At 38.2% G+C, this 27,686-nt stretch overlaps 1 protein-coding gene and 1 long non-coding RNA gene across 2 annotated transcripts in view; one reads left to right on the top strand and one right to left on the bottom strand.

The window, feature by feature from the left end:
* ppp2r3a (protein phosphatase 2, regulatory subunit B'', alpha) overlaps positions 1 to 27,686 on the bottom strand; it is a 95,528-nt gene that overhangs the window by 63,641 nt on the left and 4,201 nt on the right. The window lies entirely within an intron of this gene.
* LOC103174812 lies at positions 1,580 to 26,562 on the top strand. Its single transcript, XR_487385.2, has 3 exons — positions 1,580 to 1,708; positions 25,308 to 25,410; positions 26,315 to 26,562. It is a non-coding gene; the product is annotated as an uncharacterized LOC103174812 (long non-coding RNA).

Below are 27,686 nucleotides of genomic sequence, written 5' to 3'. Positions count from 1 at the left end.
CTGTAGACGTTGAGTAAACCCCACATATTGAATTTTGTTCTCAATTTTTATATTTTTCAACAGAAATGACTTGCACCAGAATGCTGTGAGGAAAAGGGCTGCAAAAGGAGAAAGGATTTCTGTGGGTGTAACTCAAACCTACTTGCCAATTCATTTTATGTTTGTCGGGATTCAATGACCTGCTTTTCACTCGGTCAGCCTTGAATGCTTATTTGTAATGTGTTGCTCCAAATCATACAGCCATTGTTTCATGTGAATTCTGATGCAGCCTTTGTGTGACCTTTAAATCTAATCGAACTAATCAATGAAATGTGTGGGCTGGTCTGAGTAGATAATAAGAGGCACTGTATGATTGCAGGTTGTCCTAAATGAATAACAGGGTGTTGAGCCTGGCAATCATTTGGTTTGATTCTAAGAATAAATAAGAAACAAACAGTACTTAACTGTAATTGTAACATTCAGCGGAATCCGATCATTTGTAAAAGTGAGAAAATTGTACCATTGTGTGTGTGTGTGTTTGTGTGTATGTGGCCAAGCGGATCAAAGGCCCAAAGGAATGGCTACTCTTTTGTGTGTGATTCATAGGATATTGCAGCCACACAGAATTTACACAATTCTACTTGTCATTTGGCAGGACGAGTTGAGGCCATTATATAGTGACTTTACCTGATCACACACCACAAGGGTGCATGTTGCAGTACATCCTCAACCCTACTCCTTTGATTACGTTGCTGTGCTACAGTGTTCTTACTATGTTCGCTTCTGCGAATGTGTTCATGCACACGTGTCCATGAGTGCCTGCCAGTGAACTGGTTAGCTTCTTATTAAGTGTGAGTAACTGGCTGCAGCTTAAAGAGATCAGGTACTGTTGGTGGGTGTGTAGCCACGTTAGTGGTTTTGTATATAAAAATTATTTTAAAAAAGTTTACAGTGAGAGAGATTTAGTAGCGTTTTGCGTCTTTACAGCTCAATTTTGGCAAATCTGTAAGGTTGTGGTTAGACTTCACTTCATTAAGAATGTGAGAGACAGCCTGTAAAATCGACATCTTGCAGCTTTGGCTTGGATATGCTGACAGTGGAACAGAAACAAGCCTGAACTTAGATCTACTAACGTAGAGGACCTCACTGGTAAGACTGAGTGGACTCAGAACAGTCAGGGATAGAAGCTGAAATCATTGCATGCAGAAAAAAACATCCAATTGAATTAAATATGAAACACTCACGCAAAGAATAGAAAAATACTAAAATGTGAAAATACCATAGTTGAGTCACATAAATTAGAATGAATGTTTTCTGAGCAGAATAAAATTTACCACAGTAAAGATCTTCTAAAATACAAGTAACAGAGCTTGAGGGAACAACTGGACAACAAGAGCCTCTGATAGCAGTCACTGCTTTGTTGCTGTTGGCTGTAGAAGTAGCACTGTGATTAAACTGTACTTTAAAATGACCTGCTTTAGTGAAGGGCTTCTATTGTTAGATTATGCTCTGGTAACTTGTTAACCTTGTACTCAGCCCATGAGGTTACAGCGTTGTGCAGAACTCATTCTTGTTCTGTGTTTTCAGCTTTCCTAGCTTGGGGCTCAAAATGTACTCCGGAGAAATCCGATCCCATTGGTATTGAAGGTGAACGGTTTAGAGTGCTGGCAGCATGTAATTTGTGAAGGTGACGTGGATTGCAACAAACAGTGAGATCAGAACTCCAAAGGTACCTTCACACATTGAATGCCTCGAGGTGTATTTTTTTTCCTCCATTTGCACTGTGATATTGGGAGATACTAAACAGGAGTCTGTCTGCTCAGTCACATTTTACAGTGCACTAGATTGTGGCAAAGGTATCCTGCTAGCACTTGGCTGGGGAATAGAGCAACGTGTGTGGAAAGTTATGAATGGGCTGGGTGAGCAAGGAGTCATTAAGGAGTGTCCAAACACCTTCCTCTTCCCCTCCAAAAAAAGTAAATGAGATGGAGACTAGTGGGAATAAGACTGTAAACATTGTGTTGTGTCAAGGGAAAGGGTGAGGAGCGAGGTCAAGCTTTCCCCAATGGAACAAAGATAAAAGTCAGCAAATTGAATCATAGAATCATACAGCACAGAAGGAGGCCATTCGGCCCATCATGTCTGTGCCGGCACTTTGAAAAGATTTATCCAAATCAATCACACCTCCCTTGCTCTCCCCCCATAGATGATTCTGAGCTGTTCTCTTACATGCAATGCTAAATGCTGAATCAAGATTAGAATAGGTTGAAATCTAGACACAATCTCCATTGGAGAATACTTCTTAGTGAGAGGTTCGGAACCCAAGTGGGTGACTGAATATAGTGCAAAACTGGGTTTTTTAACAAAAATACAATATATCTCAATATATAAATGACTTCAGTTATAACAAAGATTTGCTGTATTTCAAATCCCTTATATGCCAGTTAATACTATACATAAGCTATGAGTCATATCACTAGAAAGTATGCTGTCAATTTCTATATTCATTTCAAATATTCAACCTATTTTTGGTTACAATACAGTCTAACTAGCTTGATCATCTTCAAAATGACACAAGTTATAGAAGAGAAATGATTCTGAGGAGCATGTGAAAAACAAAAGGAGGGATAAGGCATATGAGCAGCAGATTTGATTAAAATTGAAATTGCATTATTTGCAAAAACATTATAAAATATTCAGAATAGTAGCTTCAAAAAAAATGTCATTTAGATCTGGACATTTTGAGTCCTACTTTCTTCCTGACTAGCTCTGGCTGCTTTGAAGGCAAAGTGCAAGCAAAACAAGTGAAAAAAACTTACTTTGTCAGAGATGTTAGCTGCAGCTTGTGGTGATGAGACTGCTTGAAAGCTGGGGACAAAGAAAATCACAACCAAACACACCATTGTGTTTAGAGGAGCCTTCAAAATCGGAAGCATATCGCTTATTATACCGGTTGGGTTTCTGCCTGTCAGGTCCATATAAATGAAAATATCGTACTGTACTCCGAGTGTTCACTGTACATCTGAAAGCTCTGGTTTCTTTAGTCAGTCCCCCTATGCCTTATTCAGATGATTATACATTTAACTGCATCATGAACCTCTGAAAAAATGGCCAGAGGCAGCTTTAGTCAGATTGGGTTGTTGAAATGTAATGTGGCAGGTGACCTCAATTTGTGGATGGGAAGAAAAATATTTGCCTTAACTGAACATGGGCACATAAGCAAAAAGTAGTGTTTTGCTGTGCGCTTACTGCTGTGGTACTCCGAGACACTATCCTACGCGAAGGGCGCTATATGAATGCATATCTTCTCTTTGACCGTGCCTTCAGCTTCCCTCTCGACTCTCTACCCCCTCCTCGCTCCCTCCCTTCCCTCCCCTCACCCTGACCATTTCCCCCCTGCTCGGGTCCTGACCCAACTGTACAGCGCCTTGGGACGTCCTCCCAATGTGAAAGGCGCTCTATAAATGGAATCTTCTTGTTGTTGTCTTGTGCAGTGAGCACTGATTTTAGAGGGCCTGGATTTTAAAAGTTCATTATTCACTGCCTGCTTGAATGATTTTTTTTTGTGTGGCTGTGGATAAAGAGTATGTTGCTTCAGTGTTTGGGGACTGGAGCTTTGGGTATGAAATCTACTCGCTTTGTGAATGTGTAACTGTCTTGAAGTGCACTTCAACCTTGAATATGTGTAATTAATTCTGCATTTATGCGACTTGTTTGGAAGGATACTGCTGTAATTTGGGCAGTGATTTGCTACCAAGTGTCCAATATAAATCTGAATTGAGCTGGTTCCTGACCCAATTTTGCTGAGGTGGGTTCAGGAGAAATTTACAATCTCAAGAGTTGGAAATTGAATTGGGTCCCATTCCCTCATGAAGGTTATTGGGCCATCAATAGACAGTGCAGGACCTTTCAATTCAACCATTTTGTAATATTACAGCGTTTGTGCATGTGTAGAACTTTGTATTTATTTCTATCGGGCAACTGGAATTGAAAGTGGAGTGGAATACAGAATATACAGTCAATTTCACTTTACAATATATTCTCTAAAGAACTCTGAGACATCACCAAAACTCTTTTGTATGGGTGAAACTATTGTAGAGAGCCTGATACCCAGACAAATTAAGATCGACCCTCCCTCCCCTCTTGTTGATTTCAAAATTGTGTGGATATAAGGTCATTACAAGAAATGCAATAGATTATACTGACTTACATAATAAGTGGGCAACCAAGCCCCTGCTGGGTGAGGAGCAGCAGCGATCTCTGCTGTAGTAGGAGCAGTCTAAATATTTCAGGTTTGGGTATGAAATCTACTCGCTTGATTTGCACACAGCCTAACCTGAACTAGAAGTATGAAGCTACCTAGACGCCCATCCCTGCTGATTGTTCATTGAGGCTTGCTGCGACGCAAGCGCATGAGCTATGAATTGGGTAATTCTTCTCATGGGACTTCATATGAATATTTTGGTTCTTCAGAGATTAAAGAGCAAATTGTTTCTGAAGTCTCCAAAAGCTCCACTGATCCATTATTGAGGCCGTGAGGAACACAGCATAGCAACCGTCTGCAATCACTTGTGGTAACCATGTTGTCCTCTCCAGCTATTACTATCTTAAATCCACACAGGAGAACATAGTTTGAAAGAGAAATTCATAACCTTTTTTTGATATGGCTGAGGCCATATGATGCCGTGCTTGTGCTGGCCCTTTGAAAAGCTATCCAGCTCCCCTGCTCTTATCCCATAGCCCTGCAACTTTATTCCTTTTCGAATACCTTTCCGATTCCCTTTTGACAGCTACTATAGCAAAAAGGCAGCATAAAAAAAAATTGACATGTGAAGCATCTTTGTCAAAATCTGCGTAAAGTACACAAGTAATTCCTCCAAATAGTTGAGCAAACAGTCGTTTTGATGCATTTCAATAGCAACCTATTTGAATAGTCTTCAAAGAACCCGATCAGTTTTGCTGGCATGCTGACTACGCTTTAAAACTGGGAACATGTTAACAATCACGCAAGGCATTTATTCTATTTAAGTTGGTCACACATATAAATGCTGTCAAGATTACAGACCTGGGAGAATCTAGTATTTATAAGTTCTGGGATTCCAGAAATTTCAGACAGGAGCACATTATTGTGCAGACTGAAGGACTGGTAACCCAATGATTATCCAACAAATGATGGCCCTCCAACTGTGAACAGACCCATATTTTAGACCGGCTGCACAAACACATAAGCCTTCAATATTATGGTTTGGTCACCACTCATAAAGGCCTATTCTTCTGCTTCCTACAATATAATGTCTGCAAATTTCCATCATAAAATTGCAAAAAAAAACAATGATCCAAATATACCAAAAAAATGGATAGCATTTCTTAACTCACAGCGCACTCTGAATAAACGTAAAATTCCAATTTTAGATATCTTCATCGGGAAATTTACTCAAAAATAAGGCAACATTTGCGACTCAGATGTCTGATCACTGTATAAGCCATTTACATTTCAATGCTCAATTTATGAAGCTAGTTGAACCTCTTCACTGAGAACCATCGAGAATGGAGTTTCTCCCGGAGTCCTGGCCAACCATTCCTCAAATAAAATTGATTGTTCAATTCATGGCCATTTGTGGGGTGGGGGTTACTGAGTACAAATTAGCTGCTGTGTTTGCCCACAAAACACGTGTGCAAGCCACACTTTACAATATATTCTGTGAAGTGCTTTGGAACTTGAAAGGCACAATACAAAAAGTATTATTATTAGTTATTATTGGCATGTTCTCCATATTCTAAAACATTGCACTAGATTGATTCAGATCATGCCATTGCCTCATTTGATCTAGCCTACCACAATACTCATCCAAGTTGTGTTTTTAAAAAAATGAGTCCAGTGTCCTGGCCTCAACCATATTTCCTGACATTTCATACAAACTAACCAGTGTAGGAAAAATGGGAAGAAAAATAATGTTGATTTTATCATAGTAGCTATGAATTCTGCGGCTTTCACACATCTGCAGGAAAATCAATGTGGAATCTTAACATACGATTATTAACCGTGGAATGCCAAAGTGATGTGAAATGAATAGAAAATGTTAAATATGCCTTTCAGTTTTGCTGACAGCTGCTTGATGTAAATACATTAAATACAGAAAATGTGCGTTTGATGAAACATCAGAACAGAACGTTACCCAGTTTTGCTCAGAGTAGGTTTGACTTTCTAAAAATAAACAAACACTAGATGAAGATAACTGTTTGGTGTCCTGCAAACCAACTTCGAAGACAAAACCTTATTGTTTGCAAAATTCCTTGGATGAAGCCAGTGGCATATTTGTCTGTTCTGGTAACCTAATGCACTGTGGCAATCAACCTCAATTTGTCTCCTGGAGGAATAGTGAAGTCATAGATCAGTATCTGTGTGACAAAACTACAGGCTTGTGGATGTTTACTGTGAGGTGCTTCTATGTGGAACAACAAATACAGCAGAGTCGTGTTATATTCAACATATTCATACACTTATTTTTGCTGATTGACATCAATATATCAAGGTCTTTCGTTCACAATTTGTCAATTGCAGAATTTTCACAAAGTGCTACTGGGCACACATTTTATTCCACTGCAAATTGTAAAGTTCCACATTAATCTGATGGAATGCTTGCAACATATCAACACACAAGTGCTATTCATGAAACTCTGCCAAGATTCAACCCAGCAGGTCACAGTGACCAGAATCATGGGAGATACTATTTCCCGGTACTTATTTAGCAACGGTGTCAGAAGCACAGACGAGGATAATAAATTGGAACGCCTGATTAAAAAAAACACAAGATACACTAATGAATCCCCTCCTCCCCTTGAATGAGTGTCATAGATGAATAGTAACTTGTTTCCTAGACCAGATAGATATCCTGGTGATCAGGAGGTGCTTAGTCAATCTACGAGAAGGAGTGGAGGTTTACCAGAAATCACAAGAATGACCATTTGTATATGTGATTAATTTCAAATAATTGTGGTGGACAATGTGCATTGAACAGATTTGTAATTGTAGGTTTCACTTGAATATGTTCGTTTCTGACTCCAGAAAGAAGCTCATTATATAGTAGTCCTATAGTCATCCACTAGTAACAGCAACAATATAAACTACTTCGTGAATGGGTTGGAACCAATCGATTGCATACGTGTGGCTTTCAGACCACCTCGGATCATTGAGGAGATCTTTTCATACAGAAAATAGTTTAATTCCACAGATAAATTATGCCTTTGAGCCTCAGTGTTAAATGCTGGCACACTATCCTCTTACACCTGTCACTTCTCCTGGCTACGTTCTTTCTGAGTGGCCTGCAATTCTCAGGTACCCTATTCTTTCCTTTTTATGCTACCTCACTCAGGTCCTCCTACTTTTGTTATACATCTCTGAAAAATTGGGTTCTTCGGTGGTCACCTTGGGATATTTGGTGTGTTCAACGAGTTTCTATTCATGGTAAATGACACCAGAACTGAGCATGTCCTCAGAGAATAGTTCCTCTGTATTTTGCTTCGATCCCATGTCAAGCCATCTATTTGATGCCTTTCTATAGCACCCCTTCAAATACAGGGGTTTATATTCTCAAAGATACACCTTTCGATTTTACACTTGTACAGAAACATATGTTGTGCACGCTTCTCCTATTTGTGAAAGTCAAAAATGGCTTCATATGTTTAGCAAATCACAAAAACTAGCAATATTCTGTAGGTCATGAAATACAATCTGGGACTATCAAACTAAAACATACAATTTTTCCTTGCAAATATGCCTGTAAATTGGGAATAAAATGGCATTTCCGATAAACATGTGTATAATTAAGAATTTATATGGGTAGATCTGGCTTACAGCAGCTTTAGTCTTTTTGAGGAAAGCAATGAATTTCTGGAAACGTTAATGGGAAGGGTGCAAGTTTTCATGCTGCTTCATGTGGAGTACTTAACATCTGTGTATAATAAATTATCACTGACTTTCTGTTATGCTTCCTGCAGGTTTCCATTACACTGAAACAGAGGAGCATACATGCTGATGGGTTTGAATTTATCTAACATGTGTGGATGACATCATACCTCAAGAGCAATGAGTTTATGAGAGGGACTTATCGAGTCATTAGCACACATTACATACATATGAGACCTCAGAACATCAACTGTAACTGTGTGAAATGTTGCTTGTAATTATATGGTTTATGTCAACTTTCAAATTGTATTTAGAAATGCTCCCATGTTAATTCCACTTGCTTTCTATCCTGTTGGACCCTGCATTATTTCTGTTGATAGATCAAGCAGGTGACTTGTGCACAGACTGTCAGTCAGTATCTAGCTGCCAGGAGATGATTTGATGGGAATGCATGCTGATGTTTTTCTTTCCCCTTTCTCCCTGAGGTAATGCCTAAGCTCTGCTCCTTTCTCCCAGTAACCTGCTGAAAACGGGACTTAGTATATAAGAATAAGACCTTTCCCAATGCTGCCACTTCAACAAGACCAAAACGTTCTCCTACAAAATATTCAGTCACTACACTTTGCAGCAAATCTTGTGAAGCGGCTTGAGGCATCCTCCAAATGTGAAAAGTCTATCTTATATTTTACACGTTGGACTGGGGAGACTGCAATTGTGCCTTCTTTCCCAACCCTATTTCTTAGAAAGACATGATGCAGCCACAGAGAACCACTATTATTCCTATCATTGCAGCTAGAGGGAGGCAAATCAGCTGTTTTAGAGAATATAAGGTAATATTTAAAAAGTATGGTGACGTGTAATGACTAATGAATGAAGGTACACTAAATTCCTGCTTTTAGAAAAGAAAGCATTTAGCACTTTTAGATCAACTTGTTTGTGTATGCCATCATTTAGATTGTTTTCATTCTAGAATTTAGCATCCACTTGGCTGGTGAATCACAGATAATTTTCACAGAATAATTTGAGTCCCTCTTATTTCTCGTAACGGTGGATTAGCCGTAAAGGAGTACATCGTTAACCTGTACAAGGTCATTTCCATTAACAGTAACATAATTTGGCCGTAAAACAGTTATTCCATTACCTTTTTAATTTTGAGTAGCCAAAACTACATTTGAGTTGTCAAGCAAATTTTTAATAACTTTGATTTAGGACCATCTGTTACTTTAAATTCTGTGTGCCACTGCTCCATGAATATGAATTATAACCCTAGGTAATCTTGACAGCAACATAAACAGTTTTATGATAATCTGAATTACACATTGTCCATGGATCAACATTCTCTATTACTCATTGCTGTACTGGGACTATTGATCCAACTCGTTTCTTTAACATCTTCACTGATTTTTAAAAAATGGATAGTTGAACATTTTTTGCTGCACCGTGATCTGTTAGAATTTGCTTTGTATACACGTTCATCATAAAAAAAGAAAAACACAGAAAGCATCTTCTCCATAATCCATGACTACTAACAATATATGCATTGTTAATCATTCACCCAATTAACATACCATCTTGTCTTACACATCACCTACAACACTGTTGTTTTACCTGGGTCATTCTTCTGCTAAGAATCCACTTCAGTTCCTTTGACCCACGCAGAGTAGAAACTTGTAAGATGCACGCTGTTATTTTTTTCCCACTTTGCCTTTGATCTTTAATAGTTCTGGTATGAACAGCTGGGAAGGTTAGCTTTCCTTTTCCCAAGTGTTCCACCCACTTTAGTATAATACCACACCTGCATGTGATCGCCATACTTCAAAGCAACAAGACCATGTGATTCATCTGAAAAGGGAATGAGATGACCCCTTGTGATGGTGGCAAAGGGAGAACATGTTTGCTCCTAGTTGCAACTATAGGTGTGCTTCTCACTGACTGCTCATCAGGTTTTGGACCACAAATTAATCGCTACACGTGTTGAAAACAAAGCTGCTCTTCTTACTCTGTGATCAGAGTGCAGCACGATATAATTAACCATTTATCCAGCACTCTTATGGAATACATTGCTCAGCACGAGCAAATTTGTATTCCCAAATTCTACTGACAATCTTCCTGCTCGTACACTCTTCCAATGTACTGCAGAAAATATCACACCAATCTGCCCGAATACCTTTATTTTAAAAGCTTGTTTTTTCTTAAAATTGATTTATTCTCATCAGGAATGTGTCACCATTCAGAACATTATGTCCATTACTATTCCCAAGAAGATCCATATCCAGTTTGTTTTTAAGGAATTAATCAAAACAACACAGCTCCAATTGCTTTGCACACTCTCGGTCCTGAATTCATTTACAGCATTCATCTCTGATCCCTTTTCAATCTGTCAATTGGATGTTGAGAAATGTCTGTTCTTTTGCTCAAGAAGTGTCCAGGCCTCACTTTGCTGGATTTAAATTGGTCATATTACATCTGTAGTACTTCTATAAGCGCTGCTATCTGATACCTTGGTGGGTCCCCTCAAGGAAACTGATTTATACAGGAGTGTTCTCCCCAGAGTTGTACAGAAATACACTATGATTTCATGCTTCTTATTTGTTTATAATCCCTTCACTTAGCTTTGGGTTTGCAGAACAACAAACAAATGTTCTGTTTCTAAAAACTAAGACAACAATAGCTGAATATTAAAGCACAATCCAACCAGTAAGAGCTCCCAATCTTCTTTTCATGGCTCTCTGGTAATTCCTGAGATCAAATATTTAAATGAAAGCCTACTTGCAGGAGCTCTTTTCTTTACTGATTGAAGTATTCTGCATATAAATTGATATTCCGGCCTTCTTTACAGCACAACGTGACACTGTGAGACGTTGAAGCTGTTGGATGCTACGTTCGATGTCTCCTGATTTTAGCATTTGAACCAATTGCTGGTGTGTGGATTCATTATAAGAGTGTCCTGCCCCTCTAGTGGGAATCTCTTTAATGCTTCCATCTCATAAAATTTGATTAACAACTTTGAAATCATTCCAGGGTGTGTGTTACTCTTTGTTGATATTGCTACTATAATGCAATGGGGTGTCTTGATTTTGTTTAAACTGGTTTTAAGCCAAACAACCCTTGTCCATAGGGACATAGACTACTTGTGTTGCTCTCTGTATTGTTGATTAAGGATTACTGATTGCTGCTAGTATTCCTGGAAATTTAACTGAGCAATATTTTGCAATCTGATTACTGCGAACATTGGTGACCACTTTAGGTTGTAGAGGATGGGATGATTGATGAAAAGCAGCATGATGCCATGTTACTGCAACCTGTTAGCTGGTCTTCTATCTTTCTTTACTGTGCCAGTAATGTACATTTTTATTTTGGCCAAAATACAGCACTAGTAGGAGTTTTTGCTTTACCCAGAGGGTAATTAATGACTGGAATAGGTTACCAGAGCCTTGAAAACGGTTACAAATTCAGATGGGAGTTCTTGTTAGATTGTAAGAATAAGTTAACTGACTGTAGGAGCGATGGTTCAGGCAATGAATTTGCCACGTTGAGGAAACAGAAGTTCTGAAATACTAAATCTTTAGTCACCAGTTGGTTTAAGCCAATAAATGTGATAGTTTATTAGAGAGCAGAGAATAGATATAGGTTCCTCTGCACAGTCAACCTGAGTCAATCGTCTTGATGATGCTATGGATTGATTTGAATACCTGAAGGGCCTAATTCATTTGTTACTACCAGAGTAAGTGATGGCTAACTACCTTGTCACCGCAACTCCAACACGAGCTGGAAACCCTGATATTCACAGAACCCTTCCTACAACGAACACTAAAGATCAAGCTTACTATTTAGCCACCTATCCAAATCACACAGAAATCTTTTGAATAGGGCTTACTTTTCATTTAATAAACCTGAATCTTTTTGGTTAGCAAGAACTTAAAAAATTAAGTCTAATAATTAACGAACCCGAAAATGAAATTCTAATTGATCTGAAAACCCAGCCTTGTTCAACCCAAGTTCTTGAATATTAGTTTGCGTAAATATTAACTTAAGTGAACTGTTGCTGAAACCCTATCAGACTAATTTCCTTGTAGGCCAGAACTGAACTAAAATATTAACTTCTCTTAGCCTACAAAAACAGTAGACAACAATTAATGCAAAGCACTTTGAGCCATTTGACGAATAAAGTACTATTAAAACGAAAGTTCTTTTATTACTGACACCTTTGCTCCGAGACATTATCCAGCGTGAAGGGTGCTATATAAATGCAAGTTGTTGTTGTTGAGATGATTAAATGAGAAAAAGCCTCAGATTGTCAGCATTTTTTCAATTTCCAACACAAACATTTAACTTGTACAGAAAATTTATTTTTCTGAGGTTGAATGGAATAAAAAAATCCATTGTAAAATCTCAAACATCTTGTGTGGTCAAACTGTTAACAATTTGTGACTGTGGGAACCAGCCTACAGTTACTTTGGGAAATCACATGAAGGCCAATTCCATTCGCTTTGAGTGGGTGAGTTGAAACTCTCATCGGGCAGGTATTGCCATATTCAGCTCGGAGGCTTTATTTTGACTTCAGCATTGGGAATTAAAACTCCCTGCCTGAACTTGGAACCTACTTGCACCAATAAACACTAATCTGTCTGAAGCATTTTCTGGACTATCCAGAAATCCCAAGCAGAGTACATTAATACCCATTAGTGCAATGTCAACAAACCAGGCCTGGTAGTTCCCAGAAAACAAAGTTAAAAGATAGTTAGGCCGCTGAAGTAAAGATTGTATGGTCATTCTTAAAGCAATGTTACACTTGTAACTTTTGTGCAAACAATAGGCATTTTCAAATTCTTGACATGGATTAAAAGGTCAAGAATGATTGATTGTTTTACATTTAACCAGTAAGGACCTGGTTTTGCCCTCTTGCCTTTGAAGGCCTGTTATTTGAAGGGTCTCCACCAGCAGCTGTAAGACGATAGCTTGTTGCAGCTGGTACTAGTAAAGTAAGCTTCCTGCTTATTAAAGCCAATATCTTCCAGTTTATATACTGGTCACTAAAAAAAGGCAGGAGTATGTAACACAAGCGGATCAGCATTTCATGTCTTGTAACATTCATTTGCTATAAGTGTTCCATAGTGCGTCATATTAGGCACTGATATCCTAGACTGAGTGCAAAGCATTACAGGTTTACAGCTACAAGTCTGAAGTAAAACATTATAGCAAATTACAATGTCTTTATTTGGATTGAAGGTTGGGCACTGTTTCTTTTTCTTTCGACAGAATTCAAATCAACAACAACAACAACAACTTGCATTTATTTAGCGCACTTCACATAGGGTAGCATCTCGGAGTGCTTAACATATTTACAACGTATATCATTTACATTCAAAAACTAATGGGACAGGTCATTCTGGCCCAGATTATAATTTGCCACCGATAAGTTTTTAAGCAGACAGTTTACATTGAAGTTGGACTTTTTGTTGTTGTAAGGAATAGACTGAGCAGGACTAGAGGTTTAATTAACTAATTAAGGTGGTCACCCCACTATTAGGGGGGAGGGAAGTGTGTGTTTCGTCCACTACAATTCAGCTCTATGTCTTAATCTTAACGGTTTGCCTGTGTACTAGGATTTACAGATGAGCACAAATCGGACCAAAAAAGTGTAAAGATTAAAAAGATAATATCTGATGAGCTACTGCCATTTTAATTACATAAGTGCCCATTCTTGGGGTTAAATCTCTGCTTGTTGGTAAATGTATGGAGTTTAGTGCATGAGAATATCAGACTTTCCGCTGGTCCTTGCAGAATGTGTCAGTGTGAGTTTATATTGAGAAATGCAATAACAACAATAATAATAATCCTTTCATTTGATATAGCGTCCTTCGCAGGAATAACACTGTCACGTGCAGTGACCATAATTTGTAGATGGTTGCCACACACAGCAATATTCCATAAACTGCCAACACATGACTACAAAATCTAAACATTGACCGCCGAGGTCCATAAATCAGAGAGAAAGTTTCAATAACAGCAATAACAAATACAACAACAAATAAAACTCCAACTCCAAGGTGTCCCAAGGCGCTCCAATATTTGACGGTAAACAAGTGTTGAGATACTCCTTTCCCCTTGAACCTCTCGCTTAATCTCCCTCTTGTTATTGACTAGAACTTGGCAGCTTTTCAATACTTTGCTACCTGTAGTTTACAGTTGCAGTCGGCATTGGTTTTATGATATCCTCGGGTGAAATTCTATAATAGTATAAAGGAAAGCTACCTCAAGAGGAAAATAAATCTGTTTTTGGGGTGCTGGGTAGGTAGGGAACACGATGCCTTTACTCAACTTGTGATCTGCATTCCAGCAGTTTTTTTTTAGTCCAGATTTCTGAGACATTAATGAAGTGTTTTGTAGGAATCTCACGAGGAAAAATTGTCTCCAGAGCCAAAATCTTCTCAAAACCATCAAACATTTGCTGAAAAATACACCCCTCAGGAGGTAGGACTAGTTAATGTAAAACAGCACCAAACTCCTTCTGGATAACAGCACAGCAGTAAAGATCAAAAGTGGAACTTCAAAGGGATTGTTTCTCACAAGAGGCTCAGTCCTGCCAGAAATGGTTTGTTTATCTGTATTAATTTCTCACTGTTTATTGAAGCCCCTTCAAGTTATTTTATACTGCATAAACTACTTTTATCCCTATTCTCTTTCCCTTTAGGGCTCTCATAGACTGAGAAACAAAGGATAAAAGGCTGAGTGTGGGCATCTGCCTCAGCACTGCGACCTGTGATTCTTGAGATTTGACAAGTTACCAACGAAGGATTTCAAATGAAAATACTAACTGGGATTCAGAGCTGACCCAGGTTTCCTGGGTCAGATCTGAATAATAATCTTTGCATTTTGATATAGCGTCTCATCATGTCTTCGAGACTTCTCAAAGTGCTTCACAGAATATACAGTAAAGTGATGTGACTGTATATTTCATGGACGAAACGTGGCAGCCAATTGCACACAGCAGTGTCCCACAAACAGTTGTGGATTGAAGTGACCAAATTATTTTTTTTAAGAGATTATGTACCACTAATGCACTTTTCCTGGTTAAAATAATTATCTCCCAGAGTCTCAAGACTGAAGAATTCTTTACCTCTAAGTATACCCTTTCTCGTACAATGTATAGTGGTTTCAAATATCTCAACCAGCCACCTTTTTCTTGACTTATCTTATTTCATTGCTGCTTTGTTGAACTTGGCAACACACTCTGCTATGGATCGTGAGCAGGTTATGGATTTAAAAATGGTTAGCCTTGATCTGAAAGATCAATTGTTGGCTTGTGAGCGAAATGGTACAGTTCAAGTATTCTTCTGAAGTTGTGGTTAGTTGCCCTGTTGCGACAGAGTAAAGGGATCTTATCTTACACTCAGCCCATGCTATACTTAAGGTGGCAGTGCTTAATCAACACACAAGAGCACTCTCCTAGATCTTCAATGAGATGTGGCTCTGCCAGGTACAGTATATTGGTAAAATGTTGGGAAAAGATCACCAGATGTCCTTTGTGCGGAGATGATGTGTAAGATAAGGAAATGCAACAAAAAAGGAGAGAAAATACTGAAAGTATACTATAAGCTATAATAGCAACCAAGAGGACTGAATGTATCAATCTTACTCAGCATTCCACATACCTGTAATTTTATTAGTAAATGCAGTGTGTGTCAAGATTTGAAGCAGTCCACTCACTGGCTCAGTTGCAATCACAAGTACCAGTGAGCCAAGTGTCAGTATCATTCACACTGGCAGTCACTGGACTATTCGTACTGAAAACACTATAAAGTGGAATTAGCAATAATATTTTGCTCTATTGCCTGTTTCTATGATTGATGGTAAAAGTCTACTGTCTGCTGAAAGTCTTAAGTACTGTGTCACACTAAACTATTTCCAAACTTATGACTGTTTTTTCAGTCCATGTTTGCAATCTGACCCAAAGGGCACAGTAAATATTGCAGGATTCTGATAAATAGCTTGATATAAAATCCAGTTATGCGCTGTAAACCTCAAGGTCATTGCATAAACAAGTAAAACTACAGCCTCCAGAGAAAAGAAAATGCAAATGTCTTGTTAAAACTGATGGAACAGCAGATGGTATATTCATTCATTTATATACATTACCAACCTGTTTGTCACTGGAACGAGGACTACTGCGGTGTTTCACTTAAATCCCTAATGAAAAAGCAGGAATAGATTGCCCTATGCTAGCTATTTAAGGCCCGTTATACAAATTGCAATGGCTGAACCTCTGTGTGTGTGTTTGGCAACGGAGACTCACTCGCCCCTCGGTATTTGTACCACTGTGTAAAAAAGGACAGTGATCGACATTAGAGAAAACCTGAACTTTTCAATCAGCCTGGGTTTGTGGTGATTCATTTTTTTATTGGAAAACTCTAAGCTTATATTTGAATTGAGCGGCAATCAATCAAAATGGAAATGATTCATTCCGAAACTTCTAGCACAGCATTTGAAACTATACTGGTATGGGCAACTATAATAGGGGTTGAGGGGGATATAGCAAATGAGGACATTTATTGAATAAAGCATTCAGTCTATCCCTGAATACGAACTGTTGTCCAATTTTAAAGTCAAACTGTCTGGATCTAATTATTTTAGACCCTCTGAGACCTATGCATTCATTTGATCTGGTCTCATGAGATAGTTTCCTAGTTCACTTGATAATGAATGTGCATTTTACTCATGAGAAAACCTTATTCAAGACTACTTTCTTGAAGTGGCATTAACTACCATAAAGCTATGGCATAGCACTGATTCATGTTACGATCATAAATGCTAAATCTTTGCCATCCTGCCACCATCAGCCTGCCATATCATGTAGTCATTGATAAGCACTAATGACTCAATGGAAATAGTATTATATCTTGTGTTGCGATAAACTCCAGTTAAAGATTTTCCATAACTTAGCAACGTTTCGTTTCGGGGGAGGCAAAAGGATGTGGAGAGCAAGCTGGAAAGCGGGACAAGATTGTGCAATTAATAGCTTGATATAAAATCCATTGATGGTCTGTCTAAATATTAACTCTGAGAACAGACGCGAGTATTTTGATCAGGGAGTGGCGTAAGATCCCCTAAGTCATTTACAAAATAATATTTATCAGAGGCAATTCATGGATGGAATGAACTGACTGGCTGATCCACAAAGTCCTTGAATAAGATTGCCACAACCGAATGTTGCTAGACCTTTATAAAAATTTAACATACACAAACAAACCACACTCAAAAAAGAGCTGTCAGTTAGGTCCTTAGTATCTTGTGTATTCTCAGTAATGCCCATTCTCAGCCATTACCGAGAATATCCAAGATAGCAAATTGTTCCCCTGCTGACCTTTTTTAAAGTCTAAATCATCTGAATTGGGCTAATATTTAAATTTAATTTGAATACATCTAAACTGGTCTAATTCACATTGATATGAATTTGAAATTCAATACAGAATTAACTCAGTCTTAGTTACAGCTGAGATCAATCCAACATTCTGGGCATATATCATGGGACTCAAGCTAATGGCGAAATTGCAATATAAACAGGGCTCAAGGTTTCTTGTCGGAAAGAGCCTGGATGTGAGATTCAGCAGAGTTACTTCAATACGTACACCTATTCTCATCTCTGAAATATTCCAATTCTGATTTGTAAGAAGTGCTGTATGTCTGTGGAAGAAAATCATTTTGTTTCTTTTTTTCCCCTGGAAGTTGCAGATTTCCCAAGAGAGCAATAAAATGCACGCCTCTGTCTCACTTGATATATTCCTTGTATTGATTCCCATTCCAGATAGGACATGTAGAATAATAGCTACCCAGGAATGAATTACAAGGCTGTAACCAAATCCAGAGGACTAAATAATGTCATAAGCGACAAGAGCAGAATCTAAGTGGTTTATAAAAAACATCTGAATCCACAGACTAAGGTTTTGCATTTAACTTGCTTTCTGGCAACTCTTGCTTCATATGATGCTTATTTCACTGCTTTTTTTTAATAAACATTTTTTTAATGTTGCTATAAATGTCCCTAGCTTCAGGGGAGTCTTTAATAGTCGTCCGCACTGCACACTTTATATAGAATTACAAAGTATAGTACAGAATCTCTGCTTCTTATCCAATTATCTTCCCTCCTTTCCTGAAGGCATTGGCTTGTTCTGGGATAAGGTTCAACCATTTCCCTCTGTTCCCTCTCTCAGGCGCCTATTCTTCTTGTGTTCATTCACGCAGTAAATATCAGGATGTGCTGGGGAGGTGGTATAGACTGAGTTTATCCTATTCTCACTGAACATCCACAAACCATATGTTTCAACAGATGTCACTGGATAACAACCAACAGTTGGAACTTGGCTGATTTTCTTCAGTGACCAGATTGTTTGTTAAGTAAGATCCTTTTTCAGGATGTTTGCAAGTTTCTCCTATGAAGGCCCATTTCTGAAAAGCTTTGAAACTTTGCTGTTGCAGAAAATCTTGCTGTCATTAAAACATTAAGTGAGTGATTTCCCTCTGCCATGATAGTGATCACACACTGACAGGTAATCAGACTTGTTATTAAGTCCAGTCCCTGTTGAGAGCCATTAATCAATCAATGTATCAATTCTCTTTACATCCCTCATGTTAAAGACGGACAAAGAAGAAAATCTACTCTTCCTTATTTTACTAATGGAGTTATTTCACATGGCTGGATTGCTGCTCATTCCTACCCACCTTTGGCTGAACATGTGCTCCGGGCAACTGATTTTAGGATAGCAGAATATTTTAAGTGTTTGAGCTGCACAAGAACCTGTAGTTATCAGTGTAAATTTCCCCTAACAGTCAATTCCTGACAGCATATGAGAGATGAAGATCTGAGGATGGGTGCAAGGCTCCAAATACGAATATCCCTAGGGTAAAATTTATAACTGGATTTTTTTTGTTACAAGTAAAAGTTCCTGTGCTAAAATTAGGTAATACATCACCTTGCTGTATTGGGCGTTTGTGAAATATTGAGTTCAATGCTGACTCAAGGACTTTTTCTTTATGTTTTATATAATTTCATAGCCGGATAATCCATCCAATTCTGAACATGCAAACTGACAAAGAAAGCATAGAGGAGACATATCTAATCCCCACTGCTAGGGAATACTTGTTTTACGTAAGTGGCATCAAACTCACTGTACTGTGACACATATTTATAATTACAAGCAAACTTTCAGTAATGCCCATTTAGATGGTAAAGACAATGGGCTGTCAGCATTACTGTTTTGTTTCACTGTCTTGCTTCACAATTAGGCTAGTGTTGCTCTGAAGTATAATAAACCACATTAAGCCTCTGCAAAGTATTAAACCAGGTTTATTGTCTTTGTGATTTTAGGAGTCCAGCCCAAACACTTTTTCAAATTAAATGGATTATTAAAGAGTCTGATGGAAACAAACACCATTATACTGTAGTAACAGCCCTGAACCTCATTAATACAAGAAAATCTCATTTGGCTCAAATGCTTTTACCAAGTAAACATGACTTTTTTNGTGCCGGAATCCTGCACATTTTCACCAAGTTAGCAGTAGATGTAAAGTGTTATATTCCTGATTTAGAAATTAACATTGAGTTTTTCCTGCAAATATCAACGCATTTCATTATAATACTGAGAATAATGGGAGTGATTAAAAGGCTTTCACACAAAGTTTTAATGAGGCCAGAAGTCCAGGCAATTTACAGCCTTCTACAAAATCATAAAAAGGGTTTGTTTCTCAAATACTTTTACAGTCACAGACTGTATAACAGATGACAAGAGAAGCTACCAAGTTACAGAATTTTTTTTTCTGTAGCACTCCCCCGCCACCCAGGCCCCATTTCTCTCAGAATGCCCAAAAAGCAAAATTGCGCGATTTATTTTCTGCGGCCCTGATACATTCCATGATAAATGCATACATCAGCCTGATGTACATAATGCTCGATTGCTGACAGTTATTTGATGCTTCATAAAGATAAAGTACAGTAACTAATTGTTCGTGAATACTATTGCTCATCATTGGGGTCACCCTTGCTAATTACAACGGTAATGAAACAGCCGCAGTTTTAACAAGCCTAAAACTTGGTCTGTTTGAAGCTATATATTTTACTGTTTATGTTGCCATTTACAAAGTACAACTAAATGATCAGTGTGTGTCAGTAATCACCTACTGTAGAGGCTATCCTGGCTCTTAAGCTCCCTTGCTGGTGCATGAAGAAAAGCATTTGAATATCATTCAATGATACGGAGATTGTGCTGCTGACAGGATCCCACTAAGACAAATCTGTTGTTCTGGAAATAGTGTTGAGAATGGACAGCAGCAAATGGCAGGAATTCTTCCTCCAAGTCCCTGCTGTGTTTGTTTTGCCAAATGCTGAGTTGTTATATCTGCTCCACGCAAACTGTTCAATATTGAATATAATCGTTTTCATGCATCTTCAGGAACAGCTGTGCAAAAAAGGAAGCACATCATCAAACTAATCAACTGCTTCAAGTCAGTGAAAAATAAGTATTTATGTTTAGATTTTCTGAGGCTGCAGCACACACAATAACCCAAGATTACACACCAGACCCGTTGTCCAGAATGGGTAGGCAGGGGAAGAGACATGTAAAGTCAATAAGTGCTACTGGATATCAGCTAATTAGTTACTATAACAGAAAGATCCATAAGGGGTTGATCCCATTTTTGTGAGGTGAGGTCAAGTTGGAGGAGGGAAGATAGAATAGCAGGAGGATTGGTCAATGGAAGTCATCTTAGGATGCTTCTCAAGCAGAATTTGTGTATCTTTGTGAATTTTTGATCCAAGAAAAGAAATGACCCAGCATTGAAGATGATTAACCAGCACCAGTTAATAAACAGCATTGAGGATAATTGCGATACAAGTTAAATTCACATGTTTAATAAACAAACAAGAAACAACTTGACAAGTTGTATTGACTCATTGAGGGCTGCTGATGGCTACAATTTATTACATAATCAGTTTGGGATGCTTTGAAAACAAGGACGGACAGTCTAGCAATCTTAGTTTAATTCTTTTGATTCAAAGTTGAACTGTGCTCACTTTGTCCTTGAAGAAGTTCAGATTGATACTACATGGTAACACTTAACAGTATTTTAAACATGAAAAATACTCAGATAAGCGATGAACGCTGTCTTCTATACTTCTAAAACTTAGGTTTCATTGACTATTGCCAACAAGTACCCAGATTGCAAGTAGTGTGAGAGAATCTTGAGATCAGGGCATCTGGGCATAGTGTGGGAGAAGGTCCACTTGAATCTATATTTACTTCATTGATGTAGAATTTTAGCACATCCAGAATTTGCCAAATTGTTGAATTAAGTATTAACCTTGAATATAATTTTTTTGTAATCGTTAAAAGAATTTACAAAATTGTTTATTCAAATAGAAATGCCGTCTTTTCATTTAAAAGTCAAAAAAATTATAATATTAAGATCTGTTCAATAGATGGCGCATGACATAGTCAGATCCAAAAGGCAAGATAATGGAAAAGAAGTGCAATTGTAACCAAGATTTTCTGTGACATTGCATAATGGATTCAGAATCAATTGCTTAACTGCTACATAATGGGTTCCACAACACAAGTGACATTACTCTTGACCTGGGTGGAGCTTCCTTTATTATCGCTTACAATTAAACAATAAACCCATAATGCTTTCAATTTAAATGAGTAGGACTTTCCATTTTAAAAAAACAATTCCGTTCCTAAAATGAATCCCTTGTTTCCTGTGGGACAACATCCAAATGTGCCAAATTCCAAATTTGATTCCTTAAATTGGATGACCCCTTCTACCACATATTCCAACGGAAAGAATGAAGATACGCAACCTATTGAAAGGGCAGATCAAATATTCAGTAAAACTATCCTTACTTGAGTAATGTTGAAGCAAGGTGATGCTACTTCACAGATTTCTGTGAGTTTTGTTCAAAAAGGAGAAAATCACATATATATGTATGCCAGCTTGGCTCAGTTGGAAGCACTCTCGCATCTGAGTCAAAAGGTTGTGGGTTCATGCCCCATGTTGGGACTTGGTACTCATATAGTCTAAGATGACATTCCAACAAAGTGCTGGAGTATGCTGCATTATTGGAGGTGCTGCTCTTTGGATGAGATGTTAAACTGGGAGCCATGTCTGCCTACTCAGGTGGACGTTAAAGATCCAATGGCACAATTTGAAAAGAGAGGGGAGTTTCTCCCAGTGTCCTGCCAACAATTCACCCAGGTAAAATTGGTCATTCGATTCATGGCTGCTTATGGGAAATTGCTGTGTACAAATTGGCTTCTGCATTTACCTATTGAATTTGCCAGTCATTAAACTCTACAATAAAACTTTTGAAGCTCTTTGAGATGTCTTGAGGACGTGAAATGAAGCTACATTAAATGCAAGGATTATTATTTATTACGTAGTGTTAATTTCACTAGTTTTTTTGTGCAACATTCGCTTATTGAGGAGGAGGAGGAACTTATTCTCAGCCACTGCCAATCCCACTCTACGTTCATCCACTGGGTCCGTATGAACCTGGCTCGATGTGCTTGACAGGTTTACCCCCTCTCAGTTGGTGAAAATTTGTAGTTTAAGATTAATGTCTGTTGTTGAAGGCATTTGGGGAATCAGAAATTAGCTGTGTGAGCAATGTAGCGCTTTTTACCAAACACCATCAATCTTTTGCTGCCCTGGATCCTGTCATTTTGCACAGCTCCACGATAGAGATTACGGGAGACTTGCCTTAAGCTAATTGGACAGAAGATGATGCCACATATGAAGTTCTTTGGAATTGGAAATGTCCAGTCAAGAATAATATGAAATCTGATATGATTCCAGGAATAAGGGGGTTATTTTCCACTTGCTGGTAAATAGCACGTGTTTACAACAATTTTCCAAAGTCTTCTATTTGTAAATGCTTTACTCTAGTACCTACAGGAAAGCTTCCACGGAGAGTGAAATGAAAATGTGGTGCTTTTGGATCAATTAATCAATTGACCAAACCATTCTGAATGAGTGCCAACGAGATAAAATGCTTTAGATTAAGAGAGAGAGACTTGTTTGTCACTTTTTAGAGTCTAATAACAGTTTCCATTTGTTCTTGAAACATGTACATTAACCTTCTTTTATTAGCTAAGCAATATTCTCTACACTGGCTGTTTGTCCCCTGTGAGCGTTTATGCCATGATTTACAGTGAACAAGAAGCCCAGATTCATTCATCTTTACAGTGCTCATCTCCATTATTAGTAATGGAAAAGAGAGCTAATTGTGCCTTAATTTTTTTATATAATTCTACCTACCTGAAAATGTTACACAAATCGCTTTTCTAAGTTTGCTGCAAACTGTACTTTTATGTACAGAAGCCGTTCAGCTTCTTTACAATTATTGTTAAGGTTATCTTGTCCTTGATGAACAGATATTCAATCCTTTTGTCACTACAGTAAACACAGACAGTGAAACTAATGCATCAAGGAAGGTCTTTGTATACTTTCTTTCATTTCCTCCCCTCCTCCTGTTTGAACTTGGGCTTTTATTCGAGGAGTGGATAAAATGTGGATGTCACACTGCATTCAGTGAACAATGAAAACCTCTGTTTGAGCACCCAAAGCCTTTGGAGGCATTCAACACAGCACCGTACTGTTTGCTGCAAAAAAATACTTTAAAACTTTCACGACTATTATGAATATTTTGTAAGGAAACAGAGTGAACAATAATACTGCCCTGGTCCCCCTTAAAGGGTGACATTCCTCTAGCTAACAGAAAAATGACAGCATCGTCTAATTTGTTTTGCACCCTACCTAATAGGTGACGTCTGAGGTGGGTAAGGGAACACTGCAATGTAATGGACTGGACCGATCTTATCTAATCTTAAGTATCCAATGTTTTTACGTTTAGATTTTACTGCCATTCCAATTTCCTGTTCACAGCCAATTAATGATAATTGAAATTCTAAATGCAACTACTTTGAAAAAGGGGGGGTAAAAAATGCAAAATTTTGTAACCGATTCTACACGTATCCACATCGAATCTGTTCTGAAACATTTCATTTCTAGCCCAGTGTACCAGAAGAGATTCTATTTCAGTTAGTTCATAGCATCTGTTGATTCACAAGTGCTGAGGCATCTTACTGAATCATGCCCAGAACCAATTTGGCATAGCATCTGTCTAATTCAAATCATATCTAATCTCACACTGTATTGTCAATCATGTATTACTTCATGGAATATATCCCACAACCCACTGTTAGCCTAAGCAAAAGTTCCAGTGTCCTAGAACCCGTGAGTATCTGAGTCAGAGGTGGGAGTGCTCGCATGTCTGCTCACAACTGTATATATTTCTTACTTTGAAAACACGTACCAGTTTGTTGCCAGTTCAGAATTAATAGGGACAGAATCAATACCCACTTGAGTCTAGTGAACCCTGTCTCTAATACTTGGTAATTTAGTGAGTGTGAGAATACATAGCCTCATGGTTCTGTTTGGTTATGGGTCTATTGGGGTATGGAGTGGTAGTAATGTATCCAAATAAAGTTAAACTCTATATGGCACAGTTTATTTGCCATCCTTATCTTAAGCTAAACTGAATAATTTCAATTACACTGGGAAGCTTGAATTAGAACCACCCCCATGTTGGGTTTGTATCACTGGTTTAAGTAATTCCGGCTTCAGCCTTGTGCTTGGTTTTAAAGAACTTGAATTTTGGAATCTCCAAAGCCAATCTCAAAGTTTGAAATCAGTCAACTTCTCACCGTTAGCAAATAATATTTATTATATATGGCTCAGGCACTGATCATGTTTGTACTGTATCGACTTCAAATTGGGAAATAAATAATGAATGTTGATGTTGTATCCACTGGAATTGTAAATATTTACATGGGAAATATAACTTTGAAGAGTTACATTTCAAATGTTACATACGGTCCAAGCAACTGGTCAGTTTAATGGAAACTTCTGTGTAAACGAGCCCTCCAAACTTTTAAACTTTGCTTTTGTGATTGTGAACTACAGAATTTCTGTTCAAAATCATTACAACCAATGTTGACATTGCATACCTGCAAAATATGAATACTGAGCTAAGATTACTAAAATCACACTGACATGAGCCAACAGTAACACAAAGAGTGGTTGGAATGTGGAATTTATTTCCAGAAACTGTTCTTGAATACATTCTTTCGAAAGAGGAATAATAAAGGGTTTTGCAAGCAAGGAGGAGAAAGGTATTAGATTACATGAATCATATGGAGAAAACACTAGTACAGACTTGATGGGCTGAATGGCCTGTGTTTGTGCTGTACGCTTCTATTGTCAAATAACATGATTCTTCTATGCATCCCTTTAAGGGACGCAATCCTAATATGGGTGTTCAAATGGCACAATGTAACACACCTTTTTTTTTTGCTGCTTTTACAAACAGACAATACAACATGTCTTCCTTCTCCCGATTCAAACAAGAAAGGGGTATGTCAAAAACAAATTCTTCAAGATAAAACAATGGAAATACAAATGAATCCCAGCAGGTACGGCTAATAATGTTACCCTCACTGAATTATGCATTTATTAAAAATAAAAGTCGTTGGGAACACTCAGCAGATCAGGACGAAGGGTTATGGACCCGAAATGTTGACTCACTTTCCTTTCTCCATAGATGCTGCCTGACCTACTGAGTGTTCCCAGCGACTTCTGTTTTTGTTTTCAGATTTCCAGCATCTGCAGTATTTTGTGGATTTTTTGGGGGGCATTTATTAGCATCAGTTTGAGAAAACATATTTCTAATTGATTTTTGGTTTGTGCCAATCATATATTGTCTTGCTATGATCTTGGTTACATTTTGATGTGCCCCTGGTAGCAATAGGTTATCACAATATCATAAGATCTCTTTTGGAGGTAAATATTTTCAGTTTAGCAGTAACCCTTCTCAATCTGCCTATAATAGGCAATATCTGCTGGAGTTCTCTAAACCAACAGAAGTCTAATCCCAAAGGCAGCATTTTCTAAAGTCCTGTTTAAATTGCACACAGGTCAGACCAAGCAACTATGTTTGAACTGAAAGTTGATCTCATAGTGTTTATGCTCACATCAACCCCGTTTGTGCACCAAACAGTTTCGGATTACCACTTTGGACAAATAGTTAATGTTTTTACTTAGAGCAGAGGGTACCTGGGGATTTTAATCTGAGTTTTATATACCAATCATTTTCAAGTGACACATAAATTCCAACCTAGCATCAAGTGGGATTTCTACAATGAACTAAGGTTGGAAGTTAAAGAACTTGGTGGTGTTTCCAAAGGCATTTTACTGTAAAAAAAAAGAATTTACAGATGAAATAGAATTTAAAAGTTTTGACCGCATCTAAACTGATGGCTAATGAGCAACAATAGTATCTGCTGCTCGTCCACATATGTTCTCTTTCCTTCACTGCAGGAGTACAACGAGAAGCCAAAAAAACAAAGCAAATTAGCAACGAACATACAGGAACCAGGAAAGGAGGGAGAAACCCCAAGACATAAGGAGAATGCAGAAAAAGATGGAAAAAGTAAGGAGAGCCAAGAAAGATACAAGAAATGAATAAGTGAGTTTTAATGGGAAGCGCTAAGACTATAGACTGTCTGGATCTGGCCTGCAGTTTGCATTTGGGCATTGCATTTAAAAACTAAATCCTGTTTGGAGTTGAGGTACAGATCAACCATGATCTAATAGAATGGCGGAACGGGCTTGAGCGGCTGAATGTCCTCCTCCTGTTCCTATGTTCAATAATTGACTAATGTGACATCCAAGTTCAAATGAGCTTATAAAAATTGTCAAGACTGTCATCTTTGAGGTGGGCTACCTGCTGACTTTCACTCGTCAGTTACATTCTTTAAATTTTATGCAGATTTCAACAAGTGGGCGTTCAGACTCTGTTAAATTTGTGGTGGTGGGGGTGTGGGGGGGCTGGTAGATGAAATAATGCAGGTTGTTATAAATATGTCGATGACATTTAGTGACCAAAATAAGGTCTGGACCATCCTAATTTTCATTATGATTTTGGACTCCTCATATCCTTTCTGCTGTGTTCAATTGGAATACTATCGGTCTGTTGGATACGTGTGGGTGAGCTGTAACACTGCAGTCAGAATGAATGGATACAGTGCTGCTCTTTTATGACACACTATTCACGCTCCAGAGGTTAACTATGTCCTGACATATAACTATTTCAGATCTACACGTGTTAGCCAGATGCAACTGAACCGTGTAATAGAATAAATGAGACTTTTGAAACGTGCACATCTCCAATAACATTAATTTGCTATTTGAAACTTTGCTTTCAGTCGTAATGATAACCACGAGGAAAAACACTGTTACATTTTCACAATGCTTGTTCAGCTGGGAACACTATCTTCGGGGGCATTGGCATGAAGAATCAAGGACATGTCTATATCCAAGTCTGATTGATAAGGCAGACGTACTTGCACATGCCTGGCTTTGCCAGGTGTTTTCCTTTGGAGACAGTTAAATACAAGGGAGAGTCCTATTTACCTCACCAACCTGCACCCCCGTACACCCCCCACCCCCACACCACCACCTCCCTTGAAGCGCAAGGGACTGAGGGGACCCACTTAAACACAGAATCTTCTGATCCAACTTCCAACATGCCATTGACTAAGTTACCTGGAATGTTATTCGGCCTTTTAGAAAGTCTTTTATGACAAACAACAAGCTGGATAACTGCCAGGTTACACTAAAACCTGTAGCTGCAAGTATTATTTATTACTATGTCTGTCTGTCTATCTCACTTTCTTTGTAATTTAATACA

Source organism: Callorhinchus milii, unplaced genomic scaffold, assembly GCF_018977255.1.
Source record: "Callorhinchus milii isolate IMCB2004 unplaced genomic scaffold, IMCB_Cmil_1.0 Scaffold11, whole genome shotgun sequence".
Classification (NCBI taxonomy): domain Eukaryota; kingdom Metazoa; phylum Chordata; class Chondrichthyes; order Chimaeriformes; family Callorhinchidae; genus Callorhinchus; species Callorhinchus milii.
This window is presented reverse-complemented; position numbering and strand designations above follow the sequence as displayed.